This window comes from Protopterus annectens, chromosome 8.part0, assembly GCF_019279795.1.
Source record: "Protopterus annectens isolate FY-2018-M chromosome 8.part0, PAN1.0, whole genome shotgun sequence".
In the NCBI taxonomy this organism is placed as follows: domain Eukaryota; kingdom Metazoa; phylum Chordata; order Ceratodontiformes; family Protopteridae; genus Protopterus; species Protopterus annectens.
The window spans coordinates 752,770,107-752,786,169 of record NC_056741.1 but is presented as its reverse complement, the minus strand read 5'-3'; positions in this window follow the sequence as shown (position 1 = coordinate 752,786,169).

Below are 16,063 nucleotides of genomic sequence, written 5' to 3'. Positions count from 1 at the left end.
CTTCAGTTATCTAATATAGACCCACACACACAGCCCTAACTCTAACTCTGACCCCATCTCTAGTCTTAACCCTACCCTTTAGCCTCAGGACACCAAAAAAGCTATTTTCAAGGTGCCATAACATTCTGTCAGACTTGCAATTATTAATTGTGAGGTTATGGATGTGATATTCTGCATCTGAGAATGTCAATGTTAGTTTTATTGGCAAAATATATCACACACACACACAAACACACATACACACACACACACACACACACACACACACACACACACACACACACACACACACACACACACACACACACACACACACACACACACACACACACACACACACACACAAATAATTGGGGATATTTAGATATAAATAGAGACAGAGATGCAGGGGTGTTAGGGGTCTGTGGCACCTTGATCTTTTGCCCTTGTATGACAATCGAGGATGCCTTTGTTGGCTACTTTGAAATGAAAAATGTCAATGAATGCAAGCCCTCCTAGCAGCTTGCCATACACTCATAGATATGCTTAAAGGTCAATCTTTTCTTTATCAGCTAGACTAGTCTCTGCTGTTGAGCTAAATATTGAAGTCTGTGGTTCTTTCCATGTTTTCAGAATGTTACTGTGGTATGCTTGTTTTTCTCTTCTATAACCAGTTTGTTTAACCTGTAGTTTAGATAATTTAATTTTCTACCTTTTTAAACGAGTCTTGACATTCAACAAAACATTGTTTTCTGCAGAGGTGGACAAAACTAACATCTTGTCTCCAGTTTTGAATTCAGTATTTCTTACATTCCTATTATGTACCCCTTGTTGGATGATATGGGCTCTTTCAATATCTTCTCACATAATGTAGTACTACTTTCAGTCTGTGTTATAAGTTGATACAGTGTCCTGTGACACTTTCTCTTCCTACCAAGTTTCTCTGGCAGGTAATATCTAACAGTCCACAATGAACAACAAATCATTTTGTAAATAAGTATTTTTTTATTTTGATATATATACATAAGGGTCTATATTATCTCATCAAAATGACTCTTTACTGAATAACAATCCATTGACACCTATACAACAAAACCCAAATCAGCAAACTTCAAAAGTTTCCCCAGGGCAAGGAAACACTTGCCCCCTAGCACACTGGAACACACACTAGACTAAATCATACCCACCCAAGTAGGGGTCTTCATCCCAATGTGGGGGGTTGCTCCCCCACGCCCCAACTATATATACCAACTCCAAGACTGCACTTCAGTGGGGAAAAGGACAAAGTTGTGGTGTTGGTGAAGTGCTACTTTACCCTGGGAAAACTTTTACAGTTTGCGGAAGTGAATTACGCTGTATAGGTGTCGTTGGATTGGTATTCGCTGAAGATACATTTCGATAAGGTAATATAGACCCATATATTTATATATATATATATATATATATATATATATATATATATATATATATATATATAAGCTTATAATCACAATCATATATAATCATAAAGAATAAGTTTGATCGAAATACAAAATATTGAACAAACGTATTGGTGATTACTATGAACTGCAAATAAAATCAGAGAATAAAAGTAATTGCAAATGTAAACAATACATAACATTTGCAAGTACAAAAAGAAAAACAAAAACAACTTTTAAGTGGGGCTTCTTTCCCCACACCCCCTGATAAGGGGGCATCACCACACCCCTGGAAATAAAATATACTAACTCCAGGGTTGCATAAATATGAAGAAAAGGGAAAAGCCCAGGAATTATGTAACAGTTAATATAATGAACTTCGACCATTACATAATGCAACCAACTATACCACATGATGAAATGTATACAGTGCTGAAATATCTATATATATCTATATATCTATCTATCCATATATATATATATATATATATATATATATATATATATATATATATATGTGTGTGTGTGTGTGTGTGTGTGTGTGTGTGTGTGTGTTTATGTGTGTGTGTATGTGTGTGTATATATATATATATATATATATATATATATATATATATATATATATATATATATATATATATATACTTGTTCTTAATTCAGTTGTCAAAACACTTTAACAGCTTCTGTTTTCTTTTTCAACTTAGGCTGATGCTTCTATTATCAGTGCTTTATCCTGGCTAACAAATTCAAATAAATTAATATAAAATAAATATAGCATGGGTAAGAACAGAACCATAGCTGCAATATGTGGTGCCCTGGGTAGTTCCATTATTTGGTGCCTCATGCCTTGTGCTCATCTTAGGTAATCTAATCTGGTACCCCCTCCATCTCTAAGTTGAACAGAAAAAAAGCTGTGTCTGAGTTGAGGAGCAAAAATATGCTCTGAAACTATAGCAAAACCACTTGCTTACAAGTACCTGTAGTTAAAGTATCTCATGCAAGGCACTTCATTACTGCAGACATAACCACAAATACACTATCAGCATTCATTTCTGCCAGTACTGTACTTCCACATAATCAGCATCTGCTGATTGTGCCACCTAAGACCTTGCACCTGGGTCAACCACCCTCTTTAACCTGCCCTAGTTATGTCTCTGGGTAGGAAGTGGGAACTTTCTAATTAGATTCTTCTCCTTCAGCTCTAGCTATTTTCTGCATGCTCTGCTTAGTGTCAATTGCTATCTTTACTTATTTTTTATAAACAAATGCTTATTAAAACAAATGATACAATAATTTGACAAAGAAAGCAATGTAGTAAAACCACACATCTATATAACACAGAGCAAATACCTTACCTACTTTTTCTTGTTCTTTACCTTTATAAACCTGGTACATAGAACCCTCTCTCATCTGTTTAGGCTTCCTGCATTTTGGCTCAGCAGGAATATTATTAAGGCTCTGTTTAAGGTTACCTTGTTTCTTCACACTACCCCAAGGCCATGACTAGGGAGGAGTGAGGGGGGTGACTGCCCCAGGCATGAGCTATTAGGAGGAACAATTGGCAAGTGCTGATGGTGCAGGAGTGCAGAGCCAGCACTGAATTCTGAAGCTGTGAGGATATCATGGCTTCATAAATGAATGCCAATACTGCATTTCTGGAAAAGGCTGAAGTGCTGATGTGCTCAGAGTGCAGTGATTTAACTCTGATTTTTACATTTGCAGTAAGCTGATTTATTTTTTTATTTTTTATTTTCTACTTTTGAGACAGACTGTTTCCAAATTAAGGGAGAATGGGTGACCTAGATACAGTATAATGGTAAATTGTAATAAAGAATGTATGTCACATAATAATGGTTCTAATTATTTTTTTCTCTCACCCCACCGTTATCTCTCTGTTTTTATATATATATGAGCACAATGTTCTAATGTCATATTTTGCTTCCAGCAAAAAAAAAAAGTTTTTTAGCACATGTAGGTAGGGCAACTGTTGAGGCTCAGCCTGCCACCCATCCACCTGCTGCCACACCAACACCCAGCACATCTGGGACCCAACCTGACAGTATTGCCTCTGCCTCTGCAGCCTCTGTGCTACCTGGGCCATCAATATTAGGTAGCATTGCCCTGAAAGCTTGTGCATTCATAGCCTCCAGGAGTAGTGATCTAGGTGGGGAACATTACTCACCAGGAGCTGCCAGGGATGATGCATGAGGTCTTGGAAAGTAGCACTGCTGCATGCCTCAGCTTTCTGGAGAAGTTGCTTGTGAGAATGTAGAAAAATCCCAAATATCAAGCAATCCAACAGTAAACTGAGGAAGGGGGCAGTGATGACAGATCTAAGGGTGAGGACTAGATTCTCAAGGCCCCCATGCTTGATGGGCATGTGCCTCCAATGTGTCCTACCTATCCCCAATAATGGTGTCCCCTGACCTTTTGTGTCCATCAACCTCCCTGTGTCTGTCTTGTTTGTCCGGTTTGTCTGCACCTACTTCTTCACCTATGTGACTCTGACATTCCTACATTCCTTCCCCAACATTCCTCTCTTCTTGAAATCCCCCCCAAAAAACAAAACAAAAACCGAATAGATAAAAAATAAAAAATGGGCATCTTTCCCACAAAAAAAAAATGTCCCATACATACCTCTCCACTTTGCATATGTGTCTTCTCAGCACACTTGATATCATCCAATTGGCTATACAACATGATTACATTGCTGGCACCCATCTGTGTTGTGGTGACAGTCCAAATTCCTCCAATTTGCTACCCCCGTTCACATTACACTGTTAAATAATTGGATAATTATGGTTCTTTATTAATTTCTTCCTGCAGATTCCTATATTGCTTCCCCTTTGTTCTTCCCCCTGCTTGCCCCACATTTCACCACCTTTCTATCTTCTCCATTTTCACACCTTTAATCTGGTCAAAACTAGAATCACACAACACACACTTGGCAGAAATGTCCTCTAATTTATTTATTTATTTTATTTATTGACATTTGTTAACCGGGTTGGTCCAGCTGGGCTTGTGGCCCATTTTCAGTGGAGACACGAGGAGAAAAGCTCCAAAAAAAACACAAACAGTTTACAGAGAATCAAACATTTGAGTCAAAAATATGGTCAAACACATTTATACAAGAACATTAGAGAGACAAAGCAGAAATGCAAACACATGATATATACAAATCAATATTTTTACAGACTAAAAAATATATTTACATATTTTCAAAAAGAGTTAAGACCAACAGTATTGACTGTAGAGTTTAATAAGTATCCACAATAGTAGAGTACCTAGCTATATGTGGAGGGACTGAAAAGGTATATAGTAGGGTTGTGGGGAGCTTAAGTAGGGGCTTGACAAGGACATATTTTGGAGTTAAGTAGATGAAGTTTGAGTTTTTCTTTAAATTGAGATGGGTGAATGATGGAACAAATGTCTCTTTTTTCTCAAAATCTTTTTTATTTTTTCAAATACAGTTGAATAAATTCCATAGTATTTGTATACAACATCTTAAATAACTATGTACACTATTTACATCAGCCTGACACTATAACAGAGCTCAATATATACAATTACTTTATAGATATAACAATCCAGTTATCAGAGTGTATCTGTTCAGTTATTGTAAAGTGTCAATCAATGATAAGACTTTTTTCCATGGATTGTTAATAAATGGCTTAGGATGAATCCTTAATTCTTTTATTTTAATTTCCAACAATGCTGCGGTCTTCAGTAGGCTGTAGAAGTCTTTCAAAGTCGGTATTGTGTTTGCATTCCATCTTTTTGCTATACACTTCCTTGAGATTGCAAGTATTGTCCATACTAGATACATATTTGACTCATTCAAATGAGGACCTTCGTACACATTTAATAATACTAGAGCTTTAGATAAGTTAAATGATTCATTAAATAAAGCTTGTAAAAAGTGTTTAATACCAGTCCACAATGGCTTAACTTTAACACAGTCAAAAAATGTGATTCCAATCTGCATTGTGTATTTGCTCACACCTCCAACATATTCCCTTTGTGGAAGAATTAATTTTAGTAATTCTATCTGGAGTTAAGAATGCTCTGTGCAAGCATTTCCAATTAAAAACTTTCCAGTATTGTGTAAAGAATGTATGTTTTATTGATAATAAAATATTTGATTTAATTTTTTCACTTACCTGTAATGAGTGTCCTTTTGTTATATAATTCCAATATGAGGATTTGGGTGTTGTTTTATAATTTATCAATATCTTGTAAAATTTTGAAATACTATTTCCCATGTCATAATCATTATAAATGATTTCATATAGGTATTTTGTAACTTTAGGTATTTAATTAAATGAAGAATTACTAATTATCCTGCATAAATCTTGCAAATATGTCAGAATGCTTTGCATAGTTAACCAATCTTGTTGTGGAATTTTGTATGTTGTTTCTATTGTTTGCATATCCAGAACTTTTAGTTCTTTGATACATTGAAACTAACAAACAAATCCTTTCTGTTCCCAGGAATTAATTATTTCTCTGTATATTTTATGTGGATAGCTCTTTGTAACTATGAATGGTGTTAAAAGAGCAATCCAGATTTTTAAATCTATATTTGCATTAATAATTTTCCTAAATGAGTCAATGTAATAATTAATCATACGAGTTTTAGTGGGCTTAGTTATGCTATATGAAATACTAATATTTAATATGTGCCATGGCAAATTGTTTTTATCTGTTATTTGAAATTTCTTTTGTAAATCAAATTCATTTATTGATATTACAGTTAGTAATTCTTTCCAATTTGCAGAATAATTTGGACTTATCCAATCTGAGATTGTTTTAGATATTGATCCTTTTATATATGTTTCTATATCAGGAATGTTTAATCTTCCATGTTTCCATGTCTGATATGATGTATTATAACTATTCCATTTTTTTGGGAAAAAACATACAAATTTTATTAGGCATGAGTTTATTTCTTTGAGTATATTCCTTTCTGGTAACAGTTGTATGGCCAAAGCTATATATTGACTCTTGGGTAGTAAAACCATTTGTATTAACTGTAGTCTATCTTCAAATGTTAATATTATTTTGTTCCACTTTTCCACAGAGATTTTAATTGTATTGATGATATTATTGTAGTTTTTTGAGACTAATTCATTATCCATGCATAACTCAATTTCTAGATATTTTAAGGTAGATGCTTGTTTCCCTATAATGTGATTCCCCTTTGTCTGCAATTATTTTTTTATTTAAAAATAAAACTTTTGATTTTGATTTATTGAAATGGAGTCCTGAAGTCCTGTCAAATGTGTCAATTAAAATATCTAATTCTTCTAATGTCTCAACAAATGTCTCTTGGGAGTTTGTTCCAGGCTTGGGCAATGGAATGTTTATGTAGGAGTTTGCCAGCTTTTTTTGTGTTGGTAGATTTGTAGTAGTTGCTGGTTAGAGGTATGGAGAGTCCGCGGAGGAGTGTAGATAGAAATGAAGGAAGAGAGAGCAGGCCAGGATGAAGGTTTGTAAAGAATGAATTGTAACATTTGAAGTTGTGATATCAGTAGAAGATGGGGGAATTCTAACCAGTTGAGAGTATTTAGGGTAAGGCAGTGATGTGTATTGTATGGAGAGTTTGTGATAAAACTAGCAATCTTGTCATAAGGTTGTTGGAGTATGTTTAAAGTAGTAGTTTGGATTTTGGTGAGTACTAGGGCAGCATATAGAAGGGAGGAGAGGAGAAGAGCTTGTGCATAAGATAGTCTGGTATTTGTAGTTAGAATTTTTTTGTTGCGATACAGTCAACCAAGTTTCTGGTGAGTATTTTTTATGCTTTGGAGGATGTGGAAGTTGAATTTGAGTTCATCATCTATGATGACCCCAAAGAGTTTAGTGGGAGCTTCAGGTTGGATAACAGTGTTATTAGAGGAAGTAATAGTAAAGGTGGATTTGAGGTGAGAGAAGGATTGGTGGTAAAATAATGAGAGTTTGGTCTTTTTAGGGTTGAGAAGGAGTAGATTCCTGGACAAACACTGTTCAATGGGTAGGAAGGCCTGTTGAGTAAGAGTGTGGAGATTGGAGATATTGTCTGAGATGGAGATGAGAGTTGAGTAGTCTGCATATTGGATGAGGGAGGATTGTTTACAAGAAGTATAGAGATCATTGGTAAAGACATTAAATAGGAGGGGACCCAGGATGGAATCTTGTGGAACCCCCAGTTGGGACAGGTATGAATGGTTCATAGTTTCATAGATTAGTACTAGGCTAGCTGTCCATGTGGGCTATTATAAGCCTAGCCAATTACCCCATGTCAGAATCAAACCCTGCACCTTGTGTCTATAAGGTAACACAAAGGTAACACTTTAACCATTAAGCCAACCTCCCACCCCTCCATTATGCCAAACTCCCACCCCTGGAGAAGTGGAAGAGAGCCATTTAAGAGATTGCTGCCTACAGGATAAGTTAACAGAGAACCAGGCAAGTGAGGAAGAAGACAGATTGAGGTCTGCAAGTTTAGATAGCAGTAGGGGGTAGGAGACTGTATCAAAGGCTTTGGAAAGGTCAAGGAAGAGACATGATATGAGTTTGTTATTGTCTAGGGCCTCAGCAATGGGATGTGTAAAGTATGAGGTTAGTAGTTGTGCTGTGGTTGGGACGGAAACCATGCTGAGTGGAAATAAGGAGGTTATGCTGGAGGAGGTAGTTGAGTAGTTGTGAGTGGATACATTTTTCGAGAATCTTAGATGGGGAGATAGAATAGCTATAGGTCAGTAGTTAGATGGGTCTGTAGAGTTTCCACCTTTATGCAGGGGAATTGTGAAAAAGGATTTTCATAGGGTAGGGACGGTGGATTCCTGAATAGAGCTATTGATTAATATAGATACTGGATAGGCTATGGAGTCAGCAGCAAGTTTGAGGAAGGTAGGAGGTAGATTGTCAGTGGAGGGAGAGCAGGGTTTGAGTTTGTGAAGAAGAGATCTGATGTAGGAAGTAGGAACCCAATGTAAAGAGAATAGTTGTTTGTTAGAAGGATTGGGAGGGGTAGGCAGAGAAGTTGTGCTACAGTTGGAAGGTATGAGTGTTTGAATGGTTTCAATAAAGTGTTTATTGAGAAGAATAGCAGTTTCCAGAGGAGATTTATTTGAGTAGGGGCAGGGAGTTGAGGGGGAGCCTGGAGAAAGAATTTTGTTAATAGCATACCAGAACTTGTAAGGGTTGGATTTGTTATTGAATTGGGCAGAGTTATAAAAGGACTTTTTGATATTATTGGTTTGTTTTTTTTGTAAGATTTCTGAGGTGTCTATAATTATGTAACAGATGTAATTCCTTTGTTTTGATCCAGGATTTCCAAGCTCTATCTCTTCTTAGCATAAGGGACTTAGTTTCTTTTGAGAACCAGGGAGCATAATTGGGTTTTATTCTAACCTTCCTAGAGGGAGCAAGGGAGTTCAGGGCATTCAGGAAGATAGTATTGACCCTAGTAATGGCATCATTGAGAGGGATTTGTTTAAGGATGGACCAGTCTGTGGTGGATAGAATAGAGCTGAATTGGACTACATTAAAATTAGAGAGTTTTCGTCAATCTCTATAAAGGTGGGATTTGGGGGGGGTTGGATGGTGAAGTTGGTCTGGTAAGGTAGTGGGGTTGTTGTAGTGGTGAGGGGATTTGGTGAATATCCAGTCAATTATGGAGCCGGAAGATGAGTTTCCTTGCATAATACCCTGCATTTGCACAGGGTATAGCATTGTGCACCAATGCCAAGTGGCAGTGAATGGCTCTTCATGTCGTATGGAAAAACCTAGTGAGTTTTCACCATCAGCCACACTAGTCTGGTTACCTCTGTGTAATGTTGCTTAAAGTCACTGTTCTAAAGGAACAAAGAGGTAAAGCAGAGTAAAGACGCTACTATGAAACATTTACTCTGACAGTTATTTTGACTACTGAATGTAGAAAAATGTAAATCCCTAAGTTGACTGTTGACATAAATCATGTGAGTGATGTTTATTTTTATACAGTACTTCACTGTAGTTACTGCTTCCCACATTTTCAGGAATTATCACATTTACTTATGTAATGCCATCCTGACACCATGTGTAAAAAAAAGAATTGAGCTGGATTCGAACTTTGTGTCATCTGTGCTCTGAACATGAGCTCACTGCTCTTACACTTGCTACCACAGGGACAACTAGGAAAGAAATATATTTTTTTACATTCAATATTCTCCATAGTGCTAACAGCCATGCCTTACCACTTAGCGGATTTGCGCGAAGGAAGGTGAACCAACAGAACTATTGCTATTTTTCCATTTAAGCAGAGAACCGTGTTTGCTCACTTAATTCCATGCAAATGGGGAAGGCAATAGCAACAGTTCTTAATGTCATAAAAGTTATGACACGACATTGCCATATAAACAGTATGAACGCCATAGTATCTGACAGCTATTTTCTCCCACAGCATATATGCATAACTACTTCTCATATTCAAGTTGTATTCATTAAATGTGAATCTTGCATGTGCAAACACTATGTCATGATTTACGCAAATCAGTTTCTCTGTGAAGTGCTATGTTTAGAGCTGTTTGGCATGTATTACTATGTTTATTGCCCAGTTATTCTTCATCCCATCAAAAGGCATTTAAAATACAATAGGGAATGTAGTTGTTAGTCACTGAACACATATTTTCCAGACTCATGTGTGCCCTGCCCCCATGCACTTGAAAATGGATATGTCAGTAATAGGTCTAATGTTAACTATAATACAGAAATAAAGAGCACAACTGCATTGTTACATTTGTTAAAACTTTATACTGTCATTAGACAGTGAGATTATCTGATACATGTCTTATTGTGGACATCAGTTCATCACAATATGAACACTCATACATCAACACTTGCATTCATGGTGTTTAAAAAATATGTGTGTGTGTATGACTGAGTGTGTTATATATGCAACATATTGAGAAACAGGTGCATGTATGTGTCAGTACAGCAACATGCATTCATGACAGCTTATTGCATACAGATTTGAAGTATTTGTGCACACTGCAAGCACAAAAACAAAGGCAAAGTCCACACTTTCCACACCAGTCTCATAACAGTAACATGAAATGATTATGTTGACCTCTATGAAGACCACTGTGAGGAGGACGTAAACCACACTACAGTGATGGTGTGAATGTGAACTACTGCTTGAACAGATAGTTAGGTATGGGATCAAATTGCACAACAGACAAATTGTGTGTATGCCTGTATGCGTAACTTGTATGTGCATAGTCAGAAGAGCACGACTCTGTGTCTTACTGTCATCACCCAAGTCTCATAGAGAACAAAGTTTTGCAGACATACATGACTATACAGCAAGTTCATAAAGCCCTCCCAACATCTTCTTCTCAGCAGACACTGATGATGTTATCTGCTATAAAGTGTTGTGTGACTATGACAATCAGACGTGTGCTGTGGTGCTTGCTTTAAGTGCTTTGCTCTGTAGTTAGCTAGGTAGGGGTTCTAGTCTCACTGATGTCAACTGGGGTGTAGGTTTGTGTTTGTGTTCAGTTAGTTCATATTCTGGAGACCATTTTAGAACAGCATGTGAGACGTTTATACTACCATGTTCTTCTCACCAGACACTGCTGATGTCATCTGCTATAAAGTGTCTGACACTCTGAAAGTCAGACTTATGCTAAGGTGCTTGCATGAAGTAATGTGTTCTGTAGCTATATAGGTAGGGGTTCTAATATTACTATGGTCAACTTGTGCATGTATGCTCATCCTATTACCAGTCTTGAAACAATTTTAACACTGCATGTGAGACTACAGCTATGTCATGCACTCCTGTCCACTTCTTGTTATAAACAGACACGTATGGTGTGATCTCCTCTAAAATTCACTCTGACAGTATTAATTACACTCAGATATCTGTGTTGGCATAAACATTAACTACTGTGTTCTTTATTTTGTGTAGGTAGATGGTTTGCAGTTCTAATCTCACAGCAGACTATGCATGTGTGATCATTCACAAATGAATGGGTAGACAATTTTACACCAAGATGTGCATCCACATCTATGTGACAATCTCCTCCCAACATGTTCCTCTCAGCATACACTGATGCTGTAATTCTCTATAAATTGCACTGTGACAATGTAAAGTCAGACATCTGTGTTGGTGCCACCGTTGCATCATATGGAATCCAATTTGTATACCTACGCAGGCCTAATGTTCAAATCTGACCTCATTTAACTGCTGCTTGTGTGGTTGGTGGTATATTGTGGTCACTATCTGATCTTTTGAATCTCTTTTCATTTGAATCACACTCAGAAGAACTTTTAACATAGCCCTATGAATTCAAGATACCCTAATTCCCTCTGGCAACATGACATGCTTCCTGCTGAACCATGGATGATGTCATCATCTCATAGATGCATACATACATTGTGAAGCAGACCCCTTCCATAACCCTCTGCAAGCCATCTGCAAACCACTGTATGTGTGATTGCTAATTTTGTCATGGGGTGGTGCACGTCACATATGGACAGACGCGGTATGTAATACAATCCCACACATACACACATGCATGTAACCCTGCTATCTACCATCATATAGATATGGCAATTTTTGGTTTAAATTCCATACCGATGGCTAGAATGTATGTGATGTTAGATATTAGCCTTATAATCTCTTACAACCCTATGAAGATTGCAAATGTCAATGTTAATTTCATCCACATGTGCTGTGTTGCGCTGTGGATGTACAGTAGCCCTACAACCGTGTAGCCCAATCTGTACTTTGAGGTAATGTGTTGATGGAGATAGCTGCCATTTTATTACACATTCCTTTCATAACAGCAGTAATATGCCTCTTGAAGACTGTTGACATTGAATGATGCTATATATAGTAAGACATGTGTTCTTGTCATGAAGTATAATAACATTCTACACATTTCTCATTCAACCATCACAGTGGAACTTGCAGTATGGCACATGTATGTATGTGTAAACCTAACATCATTAACTGCTACATGACATATAGCAATATTACATCATACTGATTACATGGGTGCACACTCCTAGTTTCATCCCCATATTGTAATGCTGTTCTATACAAAACATATAACCAGGTCATATTTACTTGCAACCTTGGGGAATTCATTGTATACACAATTGTGTTACTATTCACAAGTGGATTATTCAGGTGGTGTTGCTCAGCAACATTGTGTGGCACTCAGCATTTGTGTCATTAACTGTTCTGCATGCACCATCCACCTCATTTGTAATGTGTCCATATATGGCATCTGAGCCCTCACACACACCTTTCCAATGATAAACATAGGCATATGATGTGCAACTGATGTAATGATGTGAATTAGGTAGAGATGTATGACTGTGTTAACAGTTCCACTGCATGTCATGTGATGCATACCCAAGGTTGTATTTTGTGGTTTTGTCATAAATCTTTTGTTAAGTAAGTGCAAAATCTTAATGGGAATACACAGCTATGCACACATATGGCTGTGGATGGCACTACCAAAACTTAACTAGAGGCAATTGACAACCTACTAGCCAACAGATTTGGGTCAAATTTCACCCACCTGACCACTCTGCTCCTCACACAATGTATACATATAAATATTACTCAGCATATTTTCTCAACAGATCAGCTCATCTGTGCACACTCTAAGGCTAACAACTTGGCATCAATGAGCTCTGACAACACCCCATGTTGGCTAATCAATAATTTAAAACATGACCTAGCCTAGCAGGCACAGTTGGAGCCCTACTTAACCATATCCTCCGGACAGGCTATTGTCTGGCAGAATGATGAACAACAGTCATCTGTCTGAACAAGAGGGGAAAAATCATCTGACACAGGAAATTATAGATCAATAAACCAGACTGACTTCATCTGTAAGCCAATGGAAAGAATCATTATGGATGTTATCAAGAAGAACATGTGTAATCTCCAAACTGTGTAAACAACACAGTTTTTCTTCTTTAAGGCTAGATCATGTCTGTTACAACTTGTTTACTTCTTCGAGAAGGTCACCAAGACCAAGTATGAGGGACAGAATGTGCATCCCACCTAACTTGACCTGGCCAAGGCATCTGACACAATTTCACACTCAGGTATTACAGAAAAACTGTCTGAACTGGTCATAAGCTACTGCATCACCAAGTATGTTGTACAATGGACCACCAACAGGACATATACTGTCAAAGTGTGTGAATTCACCTCTAACAAGAGGTCAGTGAACCTTGCAGTACCAGAGGGTTCTGTACTAGTCCCTTTCCTGTTTGGTATTTAATTTACAGAAGTCAAGGCAAACTTAGACAGCCTTTATCCAACCTAATTTGCAGATGACTGCAAATTGTGGACAATCCTTGAATCTAGTAATGGTATTGATATACTGCAGAAAGGATTAACTTACACAAATGATTGTTGCCAGAGCCATGGAGACACACTAAAATGTCCAAAAAAGCCTAATTATTTATTTTTTTTAAAGCAGATACTCAAGCTAATTAGGTTCATACTTTCATACTAGGCTATCTGCCCTAGGGCATTTATAAGCCTAGCCAGAGTGTGTTTGGCTTTCGCCACCCATTTTAAATTAATTTTGCTATGCCTTTTTTTGAGGTTAGTATACTGTGCCTCTGTCTAACAGTGACACAGAAGTGATAGCCGGGGTAAACCTACGATCTCCCATCCACTCATCAAGATTCCTCTTGAAGAGAGTCAATGTGGGACTCTGCCTAACCTGGACTGGGATTTTATTCCAGAGTGAAGGGAGCCTCTGGGTTATGAATCTGTCCCTCCAGCATGTCCTATTTATTTCAGTGCTGAGGTTCAAGTCTCTCGAGCGCGTAGCTCGATGGGATTTGGATTTTCTGAGGTGCAGCATGTCCATTAATTCCGGGTTGGACATGGCTTTATACGTCAGGCACAGATCGCCTCTGAGCAGGCGGTATGCCACTGAGTAGAGCTGGAGTTTCTTTAACCGGGCATCATATGGCATCTGTTTGAGCCCTTTGATCCTCTTGGTGAGGTACTTTTGGGGTCTTTCCAGTTGCTGCAGGTGTCTGGTAAGGTACATCCCAAAAGGGGCATTGTACTCAATTATGGGCCTGATGAGGGATGAGTAAAGAGGCACGATGACCTGATCTAGATGTGAATCCCTTCATGATTAGGTGGGCTATATAAAATGTTTTTCTAACCACTTTGGCCACATGGTTGTCAAATGAGAGATTGCTATCAACTTGGGTCCCCAGGTCCCTAATGACTTCTTCTGTACTTAATGGATTACCACCTATGTGGTAATTTGTGGGCACTTTGTTTTTGCCAAAGGGATGACTATACACTTTTGGCATTTAGCTTGAGGCCATGGCTCTGGCACCAGTTGTCTGTTTCTATGAGGCCCTTTTGGAGGATGCTTGTGTCGGCTGGAGAGTTGATTATGGCGCCCAGTTTGCAGTCATCTGCGAACTTGGTCAGCCACAGTCCTTCCATGTTGGCCTGTACCGAGAAATATATACCGAACAAGAGAGGTCCCAGGACTGAGCCTTGTGGGATGCCACTTGTAACTGGTTTGGAGTCTGACATGGCTCCAGCAATTCTAACCATGTGGGTTCTGTCCTTGAGCCAGTTTGCAACCCATCTAGTGACATAGGGGTTTATATTTAAGCTGGTGAGCTTATCTATAATGCCAAGTGGGGTATTGTATCGAAGGCTTTTGCGAGGTCCAGGTAGGCTGTGTGGACCACCTTCCCCTCGTCAATGGCCTTGGTGACTGTTTCAAAGAAATCGACCAGGTTTAAGAGGCAGGATCTGCCCTTAACAAAGCCAAACTGGGTAGGATCCAGTGTCTGTAGGTCCCCAATATCTTTATTTATGAGGTCCATGATGATCCTTTCCATAGCTTTGCAGACCAAGCTAGTCAGGCTTATGGGGCGATAGTTTCCAGGATCCGTTGAGGCACCACCTTTGTGGAGAGGGACCACTGTTGCTGTATGCCACTCTTTGGGTACATATCCTGTAGTAAGGCTAAGATTGAACAGTAGTTTTATGTTTGGGTTTAGCTCTTCTTGGAGTTCATGTAGGACACAGCCCGGGACACCATCTGGTCCCACTGAGGCTGTGTTTTTGCTTTGGAGAGGGCGGCTCTTACCTGAGCATCTGAGATGTCAGGGGGGCAGCACTCTGTTGGGATAGATATTTGCCCTTTTGGTGGGGAGAGAGGGGAGAAGTTTGCACTGAACCTATCAGCTAGGATGTTGGCAATGTCTGTGGGCTCGGTGTATTTTTTGTCATTTTGGACTAATTCTGAGCATATCTGGGAATTCCCACCCAGGTTCCTAACATAACTAAAGAAAGCCTTGTGATTATCCTTAGTGTCCTGTGCAATTTTTCTCTCGAAGCTGGCCTTAGACGATTTTATGAGTGCCCGTAGTTTTTGGTAATACTGATCAGAGATGCCTTCCCTTTTGGGATTTTGCTCTATCATGTAGTAGCTTCCTCCTTCTATTGTATAGTTTGTTTATGGCTGGGGTCCACCAGACAGGACGTCTGCCTTTGGAGGATTGGGTCTTGGTTTTATTTGGGATTGCATGATCCATGCATTCCTGAAGGTGTTCATAGAATGTGTTTATAAAGGATTCTGCGGTCTGGGCTGTATTTTCCACAGGCCCGGGGGCTTTGAAGGATTCGCCTC